The sequence below is a fragment of the Heterodontus francisci genome, chromosome 27 (assembly GCF_036365525.1).
Source record: "Heterodontus francisci isolate sHetFra1 chromosome 27, sHetFra1.hap1, whole genome shotgun sequence".
Taxonomy (NCBI): Eukaryota; Metazoa; Chordata; class Chondrichthyes; order Heterodontiformes; family Heterodontidae; genus Heterodontus; species Heterodontus francisci.
The window spans coordinates 67,362,121-67,382,968 of NC_090397.1; the positions used below are offsets into that span (position 1 = coordinate 67,362,121).

General features: G+C 42.0%; 1 protein-coding gene and 1 long non-coding RNA gene across 4 annotated transcripts in view; one reads left to right on the forward strand and one right to left on the reverse strand.

Moving 5' to 3' along the window:
* Nucleotides 1-20,848, forward strand: part of prkcq (protein kinase C, theta) — a 207,429-nt gene that overhangs the window by 29,519 nt on the left and 157,062 nt on the right. Inside the window, exon 1 of one of the 3 annotated variants that reach the window (XM_068059525.1) lies at nucleotides 16,253-16,336. The exons of 1 other annotated variant lie outside the window; for it this stretch is intronic. The gene's annotated coding sequence lies outside the window, so the exon portion shown is untranslated. Of the gene's footprint in view, nucleotides 1-16,252; nucleotides 16,337-17,488; nucleotides 17,539-20,848 lie in introns of those variants that run through there. One more of the 3 variants, XM_068059526.1, reaches the window with a different exon arrangement.
* On the reverse strand, nucleotides 860-14,859 carry LOC137385042 (uncharacterized). Its single transcript, XR_010977723.1, has 3 exons — nucleotides 14,727-14,859; nucleotides 8,906-8,956; nucleotides 860-930 (listed from the first exon to the last, which is right to left on the reverse strand). It is a non-coding gene; the product is annotated as an uncharacterized lncRNA (long non-coding RNA).

Below are 20,848 nucleotides of genomic sequence, written 5' to 3' on the forward strand. Positions count from 1 at the left end.
AATCCCTCCACACCCTCATCTTACCTAACTTTGCAACTTTCTCCAGTCTTAAGTCCCCTCTTGCACTCACTGAGCCTCTGAGCCGTCCAACAGAGTCTTTGTGTTATGTGCGGCGCAGCTGCCAGATGGGAGGTTCTGAAACAGTTGGGAGAGGTTGGACTATAGTTGAGAGGTAACAACACATTCCAGGATATGCATTCCTTCCATTGAATGTCTAAAATGAGGATGGAGGGTATGCAGGAGAGAGAATAATGGAAACAATTGGTGGTAGCAGGAGTTGGAGTTCTTTTTCTGCTGTCTGGGATAATGATGGATTAATACATGGAAAGCCATACTTGAGATGGTCAGGCGAGATATAACTATTGGATTATTCATGTTGACAAATTTAAATTGCTACAAATTAAGGCTTGGAGACATTTGAGAAACAATTTTGGTCTAACCATTTAGAAGCTCTGTAAATATTCACTCTTTGTGCTACCTTTGAGGGTGAACTCTAACATTTGAATTTTTGGTGCTGAACCGTGGAGCCCAAATTCTTTGCTGCTTAACTAAAAGCTACAATCACTGCTGCGTTGAGTACTCAGCCATGGCAATGGAAGGTGGCTGATGCATGCATGCAGGCCAACTATCACACTGGAATGTTTAAAATATTACTTAGCAAATCAAAAGTCAAGGCATTCAGTGCTTTTAATTCCCTGATTTGCTGTCTGTGAGTATACTTCAATATGGTTAGCTGCTTACCCTGCTTGATGACATGACTGCTGCTGGACATCTGGTGATCTCCTTAACTTGCCGCCATATTCAAACTGACGTCGGGAAAGGGGAAATCCACTCCACAGAGGTTGCTAAGATCTTTATGGGCAGCTTTCTTCAAGGTCATTGTTGGGTTCAGTTGCTTCACTGACCGTGAAATCCAGGCCATTATTCTTCCTTTTATTGGGAGTAAATAGAAATGGGTGACATAGAACAAAGAACAAAGAACAGTACAGCACAGGAACAGGCCATTCGGCCCTCCAAGCCTGCATTGATCTTGATGCCTGCCTAAACTAACACCTTCTGCACTTCCGGGGCCCATATCCCTCTATTCCCATCCTATTCATATATTTGTCAAGATGTTTCTTGAATTTCGCTATCGTATCTGCTTCCACCACCTCCCCTGGCAGCAAGTTCCAGGCACTCACCACCCTCTGTGTAAAAAACTTGCCTCGCACATCCCCTCTAAACTTTGCCCCTCGCACCTTAAACTTATGTCCCCTAGTAACTGACTCTTCCACCCTGGGAGAAAGCTTCTGACTATCCACTCTGTCCATGCCGCTCATAACTTTGTAAACCTCAATCATGTCGCCCCTCCATCGTTCCAGTGAAAACAATCCGAGTTTTTCCAACCTCTCCTCATAGCTAATGCCCTCCAGACCAGGCAACATCCTGGTAAACCTCCTCTGTACCCTCTCCAAAGCCTCCACGTCCTTCTGGTAGTGTGGCGACCAGAATTGCACACAATATTCTAAGTGTGGCCTAACTAAGGTTCTGTACAGCTGCAACATGATTTGCCAATTTTTAGACTCTATGCCCCGACCGATGAAGGCAAGCATGCCATATGCCTTCTTGACTACCTTATCCACCTGCGTTGCCACTTTCAGTGACCTGTGGACCTGTACGCCCAGATCTCTCTGCCTATCAATACTCCTAAGGGTTCTGCCATTTACTGTATACCTCCCACCTGCATTAGACCTTCCAAAATGCATTACCTCACATTTGTCCGGATTAAACTCCATCTGCCATTTCTCCGCCCAAGTCTCCAACCGATCTATATCCTGCTGTATCCTCTGACAATCCTCATCATTATCCGCAACTCCACCAACCTTTGTGTCGTCCGCAAACTTACTAATCAGACTGGCTACATTTTCCTCCAAATCATTTATATATACTACAAACAGCAAAGGTCCCAGCACTGATCCCTGTGGAACACCACTGGTCACATCCCTCCATTCAGAAAAACACCCATCCACTGATATCCTCTGTCTTCTATGACCGAGCCAGTTCTGTATCCATCTTGCCAGCTCACCTCTGATCCCGTGTGACTTCACCTTTTGTACCAGTCTGCCATGCGGGACCTTGTCAAAGGCTTTACTAAAGTCCATGTAGATAACATCCACTGCCCTTCCTTCATCAATCATCTTCGTCACTTCCTCAAAAAACTCAATCAAATTAGTAAGACACGACCTCCCCTTCACAAAACCATGCTGTCCCTTGCTAATAAGTTCGTTTGTTTCCAAATGGGAGTAAATCCTGTCCCGAATAATCCTCTCTAATAGTTTCCCTACCACTGACGTAAGGCTCACCGGCCTATAATTTCCTGGATTATCCTTGCCACCCTTCTTAAACAAAGGCACAACATTGGCTATTCTCCAGTCCTCTGGAACCTCACCTGTAGCCAATGAGGATGCAAAGATTTCTGTCAAGGCCCCAGCAATTTCTTCCCTTGCCTCCCTCAGTATTCTAGGGTAGATCCCATCAGGCCCTGGGGACTTATCTACCTTAATGCTTTGCAAGACATCCAACACCTCCTCCTTTTTGATAGAGATGACTGAGACTATCTGCACTCCCTTCCCTAGGCTCATCATCCACCAAGTCCTTCTCTTTGGTGAATACTGATGCAAAGTACTCAGTTAGCACCTCGCCCATTTCCTCTGGTTCCACACATAGATTCCCATCTCTGTCCTTGAGTGGGCCAACCCTTTCCCTGGTTACCCTCTTGCTCTTTATATACGTAAGGCCAATGGATGGCAGAATTGGGCCACCAAAGAAAGCAGTATTTTGACTTGACCCTACAACAGCCTTGGCTCAACAACAGTACTCTTAACTCTGACTCAGAAGGTCATGGGTTCAAACTCTCTCCACTGTAATACAGTATTGAAGATGCACTGCACTGATGGAGGTGCTACCTCTCAGATGGGTACAGAAGCTCTCATCACACTATTTGAAGAACAGCAGTGGAGTTCTCCCAGTGTCCCGGCTAATATTTATTCCTCAACCAACACCTATATCAGACTAATTGGTCATTTATTTCATTGCAGCTTGTGGAGCCTTGTGTTGAGTCAACTTCCTTCTTTCTGTGGTTCACAGTAACACATTTCAAGGAAGACATTCAAGCATAGTTGAGCATATGGAACAGACTTTCTTCATATAGCATAGGAGACTATATAGGGTAGCATTGGGTTTCTCTCCCTCTTCAGCTCTCCGACTAACCCTGCAAAATCTCCATTCTTATATCCTGTGTGTTCACCACAATTTATCTGTTCTCCAGACCTTCCCCAGGACAGATAATTTACCTAAATTATAACAAACATCATTCTATATTATGGTTAATTGATCCCACTTCCTATGTTTATTCCACTAATCACTAAAGTTGTACATTAATTGCTCATGGTCGACATTGTTCTGGTCACGTATCTCCTTGCACAGACATTCCTTGCAGATGATAAGAAACATCTGGAGTGGAACAGCACCCACCCCCTCTCACTCATAGGCATCCCACTGTTCCCCCTAGAAAGCCTCTTGCTTCATGACCAGTAATAGTTATACAGTTCAGTTTGATTATTAACTCATAATTCTCCAACATGTCCAACACCTTGATGGGAGTCTCACATTCCCTAAATTACAACTGTGACCACACTTCAAAAGAACTTAATTGGCTATAAAGCATTTTGAGACATCCTGAGGTCATGAAAGGTGCTATATAAATTCAAGTCTTTTTACTGCAAAAGAAACTATCACCACCTGTTACTTTCTAGCCTCTTTTGCACTTCAGTTTGTTACAGAAAACAAACAATCGCTGACGCAGCCCAAAGGAAGCAGAGCAGGCCAACAGTTCTAATTATACATGTAGATTATAAATAAAAATTAATACCCAAAGGGGATTAAAGGATCATAATCCATATTTATTCACATCTTCAAAGATCTTCACTTGGATCGTTGCCTTAAATTCATTTAGCTTGCTATTGCTCTTGATATTATCGACCACAGCCACATTTCAATAGGCTAAATGGAAGCAATGTTTCTTGTTATTTAATTTGTGGAAAATAGGCCCCCATTGTTCTTTATTGGGGCAATCCTATTTGCTGTTGTTCCTTGATGTTATATTGAAAGTGGCTGAAAGATTTCCCAGAATATTGAAACTATTGTTATGGCCAGGTGAGGAAGGGGTCTCAGGCTCCCCTTTCGCCCCTTCTCTGGTTTGACCACAACAGAATTTATCTTTTTAACTTACCACCTCAGTCAGCACTTGCTCCGTTCCTCTAATATAATTGCAAATGAACCAATCAGACAGGTTTTCTTGAGTTTAAACGAGAAAGATGTAGGTTTATTAACCTTATCACTCTAAACCGATTAAAAATTACTAAAATACGCAACGCATCCACGCCCACATTCACACAAAAGCCATACAGAGGGAAAAACAGAGTTGTGAGATTGGAGTATAGTCTGTAATGAAAATGGAATTTAAATACAGTTCAGTAGTCTCAGTGTCTTTAGTTGGAATTGTAATCCTGAAGTCTTCGTTGGGCCACGTGTATGGTTCAGGCTTGCTTCTCAGGTTCCAGAAGGCAGAAGAGGGGCTTTATCTGTGTCCCTAGTTGCTGGCTGTGCTGGCCTGTAGGTTTGAGGCTTAGTATGTACGAACATACGAATTAGGAGCAGAAGTAGGCCATTCAGCCCCTCTAGCCTGCTCCGCCATTCAATAAGATCATTGCTGATCAGTGTGTCTCGAATTCCACACTCTCATCTACCCCCCGATAACCTTTGATTCCCTTGCCTAACAAGAATCTATCTACCCCCACCTTAAAATATTCAATGACCCCGTCTCCACCACCTTCTGAGGCAGAGAGTTCCAAAGTCACACAACCCTCTGAGAGAAAAAATTTCTCCTCATCTCTGTCCTAAAAGGGTGACCCCTAATTTTAAAACCCCTAGTTCTGGACTCCCCCATCCTTTCCACATCCACCTCGTCAAGACCATTCAGAATCTTATAAACTTCAATCAAATCTCCCCTCATTCTTCTAAACTCCAGTGAAAACAAGCCCAGTCTGTCCAATCTTTCCTCATAAGGCAACCCGCTCATTCCAGATATCAATCTAGTAAACCTCCTCTGAACCGCCTCCAACACATTCATATCCTTTATTAAGGAGACCAAACCTGCACACAGTATTTGAGATGTGGTCTCACCAATGCCCTATATAACTGAAGCATAACATCTTTACTTTTATTTCCAATTCCTCTCGTACTAAAGGATAGCATTCCATTAGCCTTCTTAATTACTTTCTGTACCTACATACTAACCTTTTGTGACTCCTGCACTAGAACATCTAGATCCCTCTGCACTTCAGAGTTCTGCAGTTGTTCTCTGTTTAAGTAATACTCTGCTTTTTTATACTTCCTGCCAAAGTGAACAATTTCACATTTTCCCACATTATACACCATCTGCCAGATTTTTGCCCATTCACTCAACCTATCAAGCTCCTTATGTCCTCTTTGCAACATATCTTTGTGTCATCTGAAAATTTAGCTACCGTGCCATTGTTCCCCTGATCTAAGTCATTGATATAAATTGTAAAAGGTTGAGGCCCCAGCAGTTGCAGCCAAGGCTTCTCTGGGACTTTACTGGAGAGAGGGAGAGAGGGTTGAGAGAGATGTTCCCTTGCTGGATCTCAGTTACTGTCTGCCTTCTGAGTCACCACTCACAATTCTTCAGAGTGGCCCGAGCAGTCATGTGATATGACCACCTCTTTGTGTTTGAATCAAAATCTTCTAGAATGGTCTCTGAAATTCAAGGCTCTCCACTCAAGCTGTTCAGACATACTTGGTGGAGGGGTTTGGCTCTTTCAAAGTCAATGGGTGTCGATGGCTTTTGACGACCACATTGATAAAGCTATCCTCAGCTAAGTGAATCAGAGAGTGCCCCATTGTTCTGACTAGGCTGAGTGAATCCCATCTGTCTCGAGTCTGATCATTTGGTTTTTTTCATATGCAAATTGTGTGTGGCCATCTTGGCTACTTGTTCTGTTTTAAAAGTTATTTGTAACAATTTCCAGTAAAAGTCTCAGGCAATGTTCCACACAATGAAGTTAATATTTCCATTTGGCATGTGGGGCTTTTGTCACACTATGGAACTCAGAGTGCAGTGCAGCTAGCTGGGATGACATGACCATAAATGGATGTGTGTATATATATTTATATACAGACCTTATACTGCTATGTATTCATTAAGACTATTGAGCTGATGACTGCTTTCATGTAACTTTTAGGAAAATGAAATAACCTAGCATCCTTGCTCATGTCTCCTATGATGGTTTAGAAGGTGTTATGGACAGGTGGAAAGAGGTCTGGGTGGTTCCCACTGTTCACCTCCCAACTGACCGCAATCATGTTTTGTTTAAAATGATGAGTTAGCCCCTGAGTGCTTTTAGAGTCTAGTAAACAGACAAATGACAGCTTTTCTTGTAGGTTAAACAAAAGATAACTATTTTTACACAATTCCCGAAATGGTTGCAGCCTCACTCATGCACACATTCGCTCACACAGGCAAATGCAAGAATAGATAGATAAAGATGAAAAGGGTAAGTGGTTTAAAGTGAGGTAGGTGTTTGTGGTTCACGGTAAACCAGTTGAATCTTCTAAGGAGGACAGTCTCTTTTAAAAGTGCAGGCCTGGGTGTTTGTAGTCTTGAACTTGTTGAGGCGTTGTAGATTTCTGGTGGTTAAGATTTCAGACTGGAAATGGTGGTCACTTTCAATTCTCTGCTACAGCAAGTTGAAGTGCAGAATTAGCAGCAGGATTCTTCCATGTTTTGGCTGGATCTTGTTCCACAGTTTCTTGCTGGACTGCTTTCTGTGGTTGTTGTGATCGCTCCTCTCTCTCCAGAGGGCTACCTTTTAAGATCAAAATCCATCACATTAACATTTCTGTCAGTTCATACATGGCCTTCTCCCCTGGTGTGATCACATAATCAAGATACGGAAGCGGTGTTGATCTATTGACGTCCGGATGGGTACCATTCTGTTATGATGTGGATACTTCACACCTTCTTTGTCTCAGAAGAAACCCACTCAATTCAGGAATGTCCCTTGATGGTTTCAGGATGGGTGTAGTCGACACCTTTTAGTCTGGAATGTATCCTTTTTTCTTTTCAAGACAGTGAGGCCATTTTTGAATACACAAGCCAGGTCATCTGACCTTCAGTGGCCATATTTGCAGCACATTGTACACTTTTTTTTTAAAGGAAAAGTCAATTTCAAAGAATCCACATTGAATATAGTTCATATCTTAAAGGTTGGGAATATGATGTGTCTTTACTGGGCATGACAAAGGGATTGTGTAAATAGATGGTCTTCATATGGAAAACTGAAATAAAACAGGCAGTATCTATGCCTGATAACAAGAAGCTTTAGGATTGTAGTTAAAGCAAGGCACAATATTCTGTAGTCAGGATTAAGCAAGGACAGCTCAATGATGCAGTTAACAAGTTAAGTATAAATACAGTTAGGATAGACATAGCTTGTTGGAACAGACTCAAGAGCATGCTGAAACCACATTATTTCTCTTTCTGGATTGAAGCAATTATTCTCTTTCTGTACATGCATTGCTGGCAATAAAGCCATTACAGGCAATTTGTGGGTGTCAGATTTACTATCTAATATATTAGCGAGAGTGGTGAAAACAAGTCTGAGGGGAAACAGTGTGTGAGGACAACAGATAAAAGCGGGAGAACCGGCGATAGAGTCAGTGAGGGCGGAGATAATTGGTGAAAGTGGTAAAGAGTCAGAGACAGCAGAGAAAGTGAACCTGGGGGGAACCAGTGAGAGATGGGAGAGTATAGAGAACGAGCCTCAGAGGAATCTGCGTGAGAGTCAGAGAAAGTGGAGATATGTTGGAATCAGAACTCAAGCTGAATGCAGAGATTTGAGGAAAAAAAATCAAAAATGAAGTCACTGCTGTGGAGCGAATGGATTGGTGCGTAACAGGCATGTTCTAATTTGTTAGTTTGTTTTACTAAATTGTTCAAAAGCAAAATACTGCAGATGGTGAAAATCTGAACTAAAAACAGAAAATTCTGGAAATACTCAGCAGGTCTGGCAGCATCTATGGAGAGAAAAACAATTAACGGCCAGAATCTTCTGCTCTTAGAAGATTTCTCGGGAGTCGGGACCATTTCCAGGTCCCATTCCCGATGGTGTCCGAAGTCCGCCCACCTGCACAATCTTCCTGGAGGCAGCCAATTAACAGGCTACCTCCGTGTTCTCCATCCAATGAAGGACGGTGGGTGGGCTGTGCAGGCGGAAGGGCCAATCAGAGTGCCAGATGCTTTAGGTGGGCAGCAGCCCCCCCTAGGAGAGGTGGCACTGCTAATGTAGGTGCAACCTCAGGTTGGACGTGCCCGCTGAAGACTTTAGAAATTTTCAAACCAGTGTGTGACCACAGCGACCAGGACATCATTGTGGCAGGGCAGCCCCTCCACAGGATGGCCCGCGGCCGCAGCTGTACCCTCTGGCACCGTGGCTCCAGGCTAGGGGGATTTAAAGGAGCCGCTGATGGCCCTTCAGCCTGCCACTGGGCTTTGACCTTAGCAGGGGGCTGGTCCGCCATCGGGGAGATCCCCGTGGTGTCACCAATTACTCCCCAAATGAGCACAATTGATCCTAATTGTCCACCCAGCCAGTGCCGGTCTGACCCTGCCTCCGGCAAGATTGCTCAGAGGTGGAAACGCGTCCAGGAGCTTCCCTGATGCGAGATTCTCTCATTTTACTCCCGGTCCCGCCTCCAAGCTCATCCCCACAGAATCAGGAAGATCCCACCCATAGTTTCAGGTTGATGACCTTTTGTCAGAACTGGAAAAAGTTAGAGATCTTACCTGGTCACCGATGCTCAGTTTGGGTACCGCCAGGACCACTCGCTTCCAGACCTGGGTGTGGGGGGGCAGCATAAGAACACAAGAAATAGGAACATTATAAAGTTTGCAGATGATACGAAATTTGGCAAAGTAGTAGATGATGATGAGGGTAGTTACATAGACAAGATAGTGAAATGAGCAGAAACATGGCAGATGGAATTCAATGCAGAGAAATGTGAAGTGATGCTTTTTTGGAAGGACTCACATGGAAAGGCAGCAGACCATAAATGGCACAATATTGAAAAATATAGATAAGCTGACAAACCTTGCTGTTCAGATAGACAAATCCGCAAAGTTACAGGTCAAGTTGATAAGGTGGCTAAAAAAGCAAATTGGTCACTTGTGTTTATAAATAGAGGAATGGAATATAAAGGCAAGGAGATCATGCGAGAATTTTATAAATCACTAATTAGGCCTCAGCTGGAGTATTGGGGATAATTCTGAGTTTCACACTTCAGGAACATTGTAAAGGCCTTATAAAGGGTACAGAAGAGGTTTACCAGGATGTTAACAGGGATGAGGGACTTCAGTTATGCGGAGAGGCTGGAAAGGTAAGGGCTGTACTCCTCGGAACAGAGAAGGTTAAGAGGTTGCCGAATAGAGTTTTTTCAAGATGATGAGAGGTTTTGATAGAAAAAACATTTCCTCTGGCAAGTGGGTCAATAACTAGAGGTTATGCATTCAAAATGATTGGAAACAGATCTCGAGGGGAGAAGAGGAGAAGTTTTTTTTTCTCTCAGAGAGTTCTCAGGATCTGAAACACTAGCTGAAAAGGTGGTGGGAGCTGATTCAATAAATAATTTTGAAAGGAAGTTAGACAGGGACTTGAGGATAAGGAACTTACGGGGTTGTGGACAAAAAGCGGGGATATGGGACTAAACACAACTGCTCTTTCAAAGAGCCGACACAGGCACAATGGGTCCAATAGCCTCCTCCTGTGCTGTAGGTTTTAATAATTCCATTACATAAATTAACAGCCGATTTTAACTGAAGTCGGGGTAGGGCAAGAATGCCAACATTAACGTACGGGGTTGGGAAGGAGAATGCTAGCACCAGCTGAGGGTGTTGAAGGAGAAAAGAGTGCTAGCTCGGATTTGGTGGGGAAGAATTGGGTTGAACAGCTAGAACTGGGTTGGAAGGAAAGAAGAATGGCAAGTGATTTTATGAAGAAGCACAATAGTATCAATGTGAACTGAACAGGTTAGAGGGGGAAGAAAATAACAAAAAAAATGAGTGAACAGAATGAGGAATTGAAGGGTTTACAGTGTCTCCAAGAATGGGTGTCTCTATGAACTGAGCAGAGGACCAAAGACATGGAAGGTTGGCTGTTGGAGTTGCTTTTGGTGTGTTGGAAACCACTTGGTTTTTACCTTTTTGTAAATAAACAATTTTTAAATCATGAGTTATAAGAATGCTTAGGATTAAGCAGAATGCTCCAGTTCAAAAAAAATATATTCAACATTTTCCAGGTAAAATGACCACTGACCCTCCTCGGAATGCATTACCAGTTGGCACATTTTGTGATGTTGTGGGAGGGGAGGAGGGGCATATTTGGAAGTAGTGTGCACAATACTAAATGTGTTGCCTACCGCCCTCACTAAAATGATCCCAGGATCAATAAAACAAGGTTCTGATCCTTTGTTTAATATTAGACTTTTTAAAAATTAAAACCAACTAAAACTTTTTTTCCCAATAATAGATCACAGAGAGGAAGCAACTTGAAACTATAAAGAAAAGTAATTCATTCTTACAAGGGCAAATAAAGAGAAGTTTTCAATAAAATTGAGTAAATATCACTTTTTAGATGATAAAAGGCAATGTTCATGTTCATTATAGATTCCAAAATATTGGAAGAAATGTTCTGGGCGATGAATATTCCCCATTAAAAAAATATTGTGCCTTCGATATTTATATTTCCTTTTCAGGCTTTCATGTGCTTTTTGCTCCAATGTACCTCCAGGAATGTTGGGTACAGGTTAAGTTACAAGCCAAAGTAATTAGTAGTTTTCACATGCCATTGGCTTATAATCAGGCATATTCATGAGTTGTCAAATATTTGGGGGCTGTATCAGCTTTTTTGAAGCTGTTGATTGTTTTTTGTTAGTTTTCTACATTAGGTGTGGGTACTTCAGATACATGGCCATGTAGATAACTAGAAAAATAGCAAAAACCAATGATAATACATCTTGCTAGCTCCCCAGTAACCTCCATCTTACTTTAACAAACCAAGTCAGAATATCTAATATTGACTAAAACTGGTGCCTATGCTGGAATATAGCAGCAAGAAACATCATGCTGGCTCCGATATTTGTACTCTTGCCTTTGAGTTGTAAATTTGTGGGTTCAAACCATGTGATCTCTAACACATCATCGAATCTGACACTGTAGTGCAGAACCTAAGGGAATGCCGCATTGTTCAGAAGTTAAAATCTCCTTGTGCAGGTGTGGTTAATGATTTCAGCCAATGCTTGTAGAAAATCAAGGAATGCTCCAGCAACAACAACTACTACAAAGACGAAGCTTTTGTAAGCTCACGTGCCCAATCTCACTTTCAATCCCCTCCACCTAACATTTCTCCCAATTTCTGTTTGATGACCAATTTCCCCTCTTCTCCAAAATATCTTGGGATGTCTCACTACATTAAAGCATAATAAAAGTGGAGAATTGATGCTCTTAATTTCACTGCTGAAAATAAGAATTTTACCAGGCAATGAAACTGTTGCTCACAACCTCACAATAATAGCAATCTTCTGTGACATTGCACATGGGGAGTCAAGACCATGTATAGCCTCCTGATTTAGCAGGGTCACAGGGCAGGGGTTAATTACACCAGTAACTCCGAGGTAATTCTATCCCCATTCTGAAGTCGCACCTTCAGTCCTTAATTCTATTGTTAAATGGAAAAATAGAAGGAATTTGGGGAAGCAGAGAAGCACATTAATTAGTACAGAAAAACCAGCAACTGTGTTAAAATAGCACAGACAACAATTTAACATATAGACACATTAACAGAGAAAAATAATGCAGAGAGAGAATTAAACCCTCAAGTGGTGACATAATTGCCTTATTACAGGATCACTGCTGTGGAATAATTATTTTTATTATTTCCATAATTCAAGGCCACCAGTACATTATGAATATAGAATATATGAAGTAGAAAAAGTATTTTTTGTGTCTGCAAGAAAATGTAATTCATAAGTCCCAGAGGGATAAATGAGTCATGTAAGTCTTTTTCACTTGGAAAAGGCCATGTACATTAGCAGCAGAGAATAAAACATTTTCTAATCCATCAATTGGTAGGCAGGTTATAGAGGTTGCGAAGTATAAACACTGTGTAAATAGACTTTAATAAACATTTCCATGTATATGAGTTGTTTATATCAGTGTGAGCAGCTTGATGTCTTACCTGTGCAATTTGGTTTGCTTTTGTTTCCACACTTACACAGTATTTAATTACTTCCAAATTAAATATACTTAAAAATCAATGCAAAATAGTATAAGACAATAATACCAGAGATTTATGATATTTTTAGAAGATAGACACAACCCTTAAATCTTTGCTCTGTGTTTTTTTTAAAATTTCCGTCGAAAACAATGTCGTGGTCTCATTTTACAGCAGGTTAAATGTTGCTTGCGTTTAAAAGTATTAAATTAATTCAAGAGGTTAAATATCCCTTTTGAAATGTCGAAATTGTTTTTTTAAACAGTGCACTTGCCGCATACCTTTAATTTATGTTCAAAGCGGTCTTTAGGGCTGTTTTGTCTAACAGTTGACATAAGAAATATAAGAAATAGGTGCAGCCTCTGAACCTGCTGTACCATTTAATAACTTCATAGCTGATCTTTTACATCAATTCAGCTTTCCCGCCCGACCCCCTAGATCCTTTGATTTCCTTCTTAATACACAAAGTGGGGGATGCATATGAAGCAGCCACTTCCAGCTGCAGTGCTGATATTACATGATTTCAAATTGGATCAAATTAATTAATTAATAAGCAGCTGAAGGGAAAAAAATTGCGGGCCTACAGGGAAAGAGCAAGGGAGTAGGACTAGCTAAGTTGTTCTTCCAGAGATGGATGGTTTGATGGACCAAATTTCCTCCTTCTGTGCTGTAACCATTTTATGATTCTACATGGCTGGTTTGTTGTCAGTTATTTTCATTAGCAAAGGTGAATACAAGTATAGGCTTAATTAAAGAATAATAGAGGAATTAAGCTTGCACTTGCTCTTATCAGTAATAGTTGGTGAACTTGCCAGCCTGGCACAGATCTAGATCTTTGCAAAGGATGCTATTATTCTGACAGGCACATGCATAGCACTCTGCTCACTGACCAGTTAATCATTAATGTTAGTACGGCAAGTGCTCTATCCTAAGAACAGAAACATTTAGTATTAAGTGCAGTAGTTTAATGGTTAAAGTGCTGGAGTGGCAAGATAACGTCAGAGTTCAAATGCCACCATAGTAAGTTGAGAAATTGATTCAATATATCTAGTTATTTGTGGGCTGGCACCAGAACAAATGACCATGAAAACTGCGGGAGAGTCACAAAAGCCCAACTAATTCACCAGAATTCTTCAGGAAGGGAGCCTGTGATTCACTACCTGGGCTGGACTACATGTGATTCCATTTCTGCACAACATGGCAGACTGTTAGTGCCCTCAGAGTCACCAGGGATGGGCAACAAATGCTGGCTTGTCAAATGACACCACTTCAAGTGCCGTGACACAACTTCCCTGGAGGTGCTCTGACTTCCCTGGGCTATAGTCCACTTAGACCCTGCCTTCAGCCTTATAGTGCAACTTCCCTTTAATGTAAAGGTGTATTTCACAGATAGACACATGGAAAAAAGGACACCAAGCTAGGAAAGGAGAGGCAACCAAAGCTTGGTCAACGAGATTGATTTGCAATATTGCATCAAATAACAGCACCTTGCATCAGTACAAAAATGATACCATGACATAGTCGCAGGGAAATGGCTTATTCAGTTCAACGGTGAGAACAGACAATATACTACATGGCAGCCCCTAAGCTGGTTCACTCCCTGCACAAGTCCATTAGGATCAGGACTGTAGGGAGACTGTGATGGAAATGGGGGAGTGGGTGCAGGAAGAGGGAAAGGGTAGGGGAGACTCATTGCAGAGGAACTAGCAAATCAATATAATTTAATACATTGGACACTCCTCAATAGGTGATCACCCTGACCCCTCAACTTTGACCCTAGATAATCGCAAAATTATGAATTAGTGAATTACTATGTTTTTGCAGTTGCACAAATATGATGGATCATGTGACATAATGGGTATCTCGACAATGAAAGAAAAAAGCTTGCATTTATTTAGCCCTTTTCATAACCAAGGGACATCTCAAAGTGCTTCTCAGCCAATGAAATAATTTTGAAGTGTAGTCACTGTTGTAATGTAGAAAACTAAGAAGCCAGACTACAGTTTCACTGGTGGACATGTTTATTAAAGCTCTCTCCTCCCCATCCCATAATCTTACTCTCTCCTTACTTTCCTCCATCCCCCACCCCGCTTTTTTTATCCAGCTTTCAAACCAGTGGCCTTTAAAAGATCCCAGTACGGTGGAGCTGGGAGATGGGATCTGGGATTTTACCCAGTTTTGCCTTTGAGACCAGAATGGAATTCCTGCTGTTCTCTGGATTTTTCCAATATCTCTGGACATCATCTGTTTGAGGTTTACATGTATTTTGACAGTGTCTTTTGGCAAAATGCCCCCTTTTCAGATGGCGACAGATCATCATAATAAAACCAATAAACTCACCACATCTTTGGTTAAGTTTTCTCGTCGCCTGATTGTGTGACTCTGTTGTGGAGCCGGTGTAACTGGCTAACGCCACACATTCTGTTATATTGTACACTTTCAAAGCGAAAGTAATGAGAATCTCTTCCCAGTAGCTTCGACTTGTCTAAAATCCTTGATCGGTGTCAAAACTTCAACAGGGTGGGTGGAATTCAAACACCGGAAAGGAAACATACACAACCCGGTGACAAACTGAGGTAATATTTTCCAAGATATCACAGCCCTTAACTACAGCAAGAAGTTTCCGAATCTATATTACCCACAAGCTTTGATCAGACACCCTGTTTCTTTCTGAAAAAAGATACAGATACAATATAGGGTTGAAAAACACGATAAAATATCAGGCTGCGATCATTACTAGGAATGTCCAGAAACTGTTGCTCTTAGCTGATAACTACTTCATATCTTAGTCGAATTTTCCATCTGAATCGATCAGCATCTGACACTAGGAAAATGAGAGCAGGCAGCTGGTACTTAATACTGATGCACAATATCTAAAGCTAATATTTCTGTATGATTATTTTACATTTCATCTAAATATATTATTTTATTATAAATTTTAAACGATACCATCAACACGGAAAGATAGAATGTGCATTTATTAAAAACATTGCTCATTTCTAAATGTTGTTGAGTCAGTATTTGGGAATCAATGAACATTCAGTAAATCGATCTGGATTATTTAGATATGAATCCCCTGAATCCGGTTCGACTCAGACTGGCTGGTTGGTTGGCAGGCTCCCATATCTCCATGACCCCTTTCCCCTCCCTTGTCAGTTGTTATAATTGTCAATAGATCAGACCCGGGTTATATTATATATTTTTTAGGGCAATGCGTTGGCTTTTCAAAAAGCCTCCACTTCCCTCACTGAAACGCAGTGTTTGATTTTGTTTGATTTTGCTCTCATGCCCCCGCTACAGTCTGTGTGGGTTATTTTTTTTGTCGACCACATACGCTCCATTTGAAAGGCATGTTTAAAAAATTCAAACCTACACAAAAACTCCTTGACGTTATCAAACTGAGTCACTGAGTTTAAATATGTTTGAGTGTCTGGAGCTGCCCTAATTAGTATATAGAAAACAGCAATTACTATTTATGAAACTGTAACCCATTCGGATTCGAGTGGGTTCCCTGTTTAGGAAAGGATCCATTTGACATTCAGTCCTGGAAGTTATGTTTGGGAATTGCAGCATTATAGGTGTTGTGGGAAGGTTAACAGGAGTTGAAAATGAACCCAACTGTTGAGGAGTTTCTGTAAAAGGACTTTAAAGTGTTGCATTAAAGAGAGCGCTGTCTCGGTGTCAATTTCAAACCAGTTGCCGAGTGAAAGTGACATCCACTCTTGATTGACAGCTCCCTTGCCCAATCACACACAGCCTCTGCTCATCAAGCGCCCACATTGTATTTCATGCACCAATCGATGTTGCGGGGAGGCGGGGTTTCTGCTGTTGGCTACATTTGTGATCAGACACATGTCACACAGATTGGCTAACAAGTCGATACCGGGCACATTGTGAGGAAGGAAATTCTCCACATATTTTGCATCGTTACTCTAACTGCCTTTATCCCGGTGAGTCTTTTCACGTTTTTTTTTTTATTTAAGATCGGTTTTCAGTTTTTTTGTTGGATTCTGAAAACATCTAGCTTTTTTTTAAAAAACCTTTCTCTATTAAGTAAATATATCGTGAGATTATAATTCCCAAACTGGTTCGGAATTGGCTAAACTCTATGGTGTTCAAGGTATTGTTGAGTGTGCTTGCAGTTAATCAATTCTGCACAAGTGTGGAAGCATGTTTTAATCTGTAAAGCACTTGGTGTGACATTTAGGACATCAAGATTGATCATGACTGTAAAACAAGTGCTGTCTATAGATTGGGCACATCTGAATACTGCTATTCACAAGGTGTAGGCGTGTGCTTTAACTTTTGTGCGTTTGGTGGTAAAATAGTCAGAGAGAAAGCGGAGTACCGTGGTATTTTATTGATCATTGTGGGTGCTTTACTTTGACTACGGTATCGTGGGAGATGTTTGTTAAATAAATGTCCATGTAAAGTACATTTACATGGATTGGGAGCATTTTTAAATTCGTGGCTAAAATGGTGTCACCGTAACCAAACCTGTGGCTAGTTAATGATTTCTATTGGACAACTGCTTAAATTGGACCGGCCTACATGGCAAAATATTCGACAAACCTTTTTTTTTTGCAAATCCATGCTGTTAAAGCACGTCATCACATCGCCTGCATTTGAGAAGCAGGATTGTCAATGATTGGAAAACACAACAGGGAGGTTCCAGTGCAACATTTAACGAAGACCCTCAATGTCACTTTTTAAGCAGAGCCAAAACAGGCAACTTCTTGGGCTCGAGTATGGCGTTGCCTCAAGAGCTTGGAACTCCCTTTGGAAATCACAAGAGTTGGCAGAGCTGGAGGTGAGGCGGTAGCAAAGCCACCTCTGGCTCTTGTCCTGTCCAGAAGAAAACGCACCTTTTTTTCCAGTGTGGACTGTGCCTTTTGAAGGAGGTTATGTCTGGTTTCCTTCATAGTTATTGTCACATTTTAAAGCTTTTCCCTTAGCTGGTTAGGAGTCACTTGAACACAGAGGAAATGTAGAAATTATTTTTTGTAGGGAATATACAGTTCCCATTCAGAACAAGGATGTCCAAGTCATTTCCCTTTCATGTATCTCTCTCAGGTACTTATCATAGAGCCCAAGGGCTGCATAAAGGGGATTAAAAGGCAAACACGAAAATTCAGGGAACATTGAATTGAAGGTAACACAATTTATTACAAACATTGTGATGCTAAAATTTTAACAACTCTCATTGTGTATGACGAATGTGAGACATCAAACTGGTTCATAAAAATAGCCAAATTGTTGATGTTGGGAATGATAATGGAAATGAATAAAACACAATTTAAAAATACCAATTGAAACATAAAGTACTGACTACAGTACAACGAAAATTGAATGTTCACTTTATTGCCGCATGGCTTTGCTCATTGTTCTGGCCCTTCTCTGCTCTGTTGTTCCTTATCAATAACACTGATGTGTGCCACTGCTGTCTGATGTTGCCTCCATATAAGATTGCAATGACTGCCATTTATCTTGGAGACATCAATTTGGCCTCCAAAGCTTCTAATTTTAAAATATAACAACGGTTTGAAAAACATCACTTTCTTCTTTCTGGAAAAGGTCATTGGAAAGCGTGTTCCCTTATTGGTGGAAGAGTACAGGCTTTTCATCACCTTTTTCCACCAGACCAAGATTCTGGTGAAAGATTTCTCAATCCTTCTGACATATTTAAAAATTCAGAGCTCCAGCACCCAAAATATGGTGATAGGACCCAAACCTCTGGGCTAGATCCAGTCACTGATCCACAGTATGGGATCTTGTGCATTTTATTTATTCATTCGAGGGATGTGGACGTCATGGCTTGGCCAGCATTTATTGCCCATCCCTAATTGCCCTTGAGAAGGTGGTGGTGAGCTGCGTTCTTGAATCGCTGCAGTCCTTAGGGTGTAGGTACACCCACAGTGCTGTTAGGAAGGGAATTCCAGGATCTTGACCCAGCGACAGTGAAGGAACAGCGATATAGTTCCAAGTCAGGATGGTGTGTGGCTTGGAGAGGAACTTGCAGGTAGTGGTGTTCCCATGCATCTGCTGCTCTTGTCCTTCTAGGAGGTAGAGGTCACGGGTTTGTAAGGTGCTGTCGAAGGAGTCTTGCTGAGTTGCTGCAATGCATCTTGCAAATGGTACATACCATCTACACTGTTACACTGCTGCAACTGTGCATTTGTGGTAGAGGGAGTGAATGTTGAAGGTGTTGGATGGGGTACCAATCAAGTGGGCTGCTTTGTCCTGGATGGTGTTGAGCTTTTTGAGTGTTGTTGAAGCTGCAGCCATCCAGTCAAGTGAAGAGTATTCCATCACACTCCTGACTTGTGCCTTGTAGATGGTTGGACAAACATTGGGAGGACAGGAGGTGAGTTACTCGCCACAGAATTCCCAGCCTCTGACCTGCTCTTGTGGCCACGGCATTTATGTGGCTGTTTCTGGTCAATGGTAACCCTCAGGATGTTGATAGTGGGGGATTTAGTGATGGTAATGCCATTGAACGTCATGGGGAGATGGTTAGATTCTCTCTTATTTGAGATGGTCATTGCCCAGCACTTGTGTGGCATGGATTTTAACTTGTTACTTATTAGCCAAAGCCTGGATACTCTACAGGTCTTGCTGCATATGGACATGGGCTGCTTCAGTATCTGAGGAGTCAAGAATGGTGCTGAATATTGTGCAATCATCAGCGAACATCCCCACTTCAGACCTTATGGAGGGAAGGTAATTGATGAAGCAGCCAAAGATGGTTGGGCCTCGGACACTACCTGAGGAACTCCTGCAGTGATGTCCTGGGACTTAAATGATTGACCTCCAATAGCCACAACCATCTTCCTTTGTGCTAGGTTTTCCCCCTGATTTCCATTGACTCCAGTTTTGCTAGGGTTCCTTGATGCCATATTCAGTCAAATGCTGCCTTGATGTCAAGGACAGTCACTCTCACCTCACCTCTGGAGTTCAGCTCTTTTGTCCATGTTTGGACCAAGGCTGTAATGAGGTCAGGAGCTGAGTGGCCCTGGCGGAACCCAAACTGAGCATCAGTGAGCAGGTTATTGCTGAGCCGGTGCCACTTGATAACACAGTTGACAACCCCTTCCATCACTTTGCTGATGACCAGGAGTAGACTGATAGGGTGGTAATTGGCCAGGTTGGATTTGTCCTGATTTCTGTGCACAGGACATACCTGGGCAATTTTCCACATTGCCAGGTAGATTCCAGTGTTGTAGCTGTACTGGAACAGCGTGGCTAGGGGCGCAAGTCTTCGGCACTATTGCCAGAATGTTGTCAGGGCCCATAGCATTTACAGTATCCAGTGCCTTCAGCCATTTCTTGCTATCATGTGGAGTGAATTGTATTGACCAAGGACTGGCATCTGCGATGCTGGGGACCTCAGGAGGAGGCTGAGGTGGATCATCCACTCGGCACTTCTGGCTGAAGATGGATGCAAATGCTTCAGCCTTGACTTGAGGATGGGGATATTTGTGGAGCCTCCTCCTCCTGTCAGTTGTTTAATTGTCCACCACCATTCACGATTGGATGTTGCAGGACTGCAGAGCTTAGATCTGATCCGTTGGTTGTGGGATCAGTTAGCCCTGTCTATTTAATGCTGCTTCTGCTGTTTGGCACGCAAGCAGTCCTGTGTTGTAGCTTCACCAGGCTGACACCTCATTTTGAGGTATGCCTTGTGCTGCTCCTGGCATGCCCTCCCACACTCTTCATTGAACCAGGGTTGGTCCCCCAGCTTGATGGTAATGGTAGAGTGGGGGATATGCTGGGCCATGAGATTACAGATTGTGGTTGAATCCAATTCTGCTGCTGCTGATGGCCCACAGTGCCTCATGACTAAATGTGAATATTGTAAAAGGCAATGATAATGATGCAGTTGGTTCAATGGATAGTTCTGATTAATAGTCCAGTACTTGCAGTAACAGTAACTGGGCAATAGTATTTTTAGTTGAGAAGAATAGACTTCTATATCTTGTGTAGATTAACTATTCTGATTCAAAGCTTAGTTGAAATCTTTTTTTTTTATACACTCAAAAACCTACCTAGTTATTTCTACCTACCAACATACGAATTAGGAGCAGGAGTAGGCCATTTGGCCCCTCGAGCCTGCTCTGCCATTTGATAAGATCATGGCTGATTTATGGCCTCAACTCTACTTTCCTGTCTACCTGTTATAACATTTGACTCCCTTGTCAATCAAGAATCTATGTAACTCAGCTTAAAAATATTCAATGATCCAGCCTCCACTGCTCTCTGGGGAAGAGAATTCCACAAACTAACAATCCTCTGACAACAAATTTCTCTCCATCTCTGACTTAAATGAAAGATTCCCTAATTTTGAAACTGTGTCCTGTGGTGCTAGTCTCTCTCATAAGGGGAAATACCTTTCAGTATCCACTCTGTCAAGTCCCTTCTGTGTCTTATATGTTTCAGTAAGATCATTCTTCTAAACTCCAACG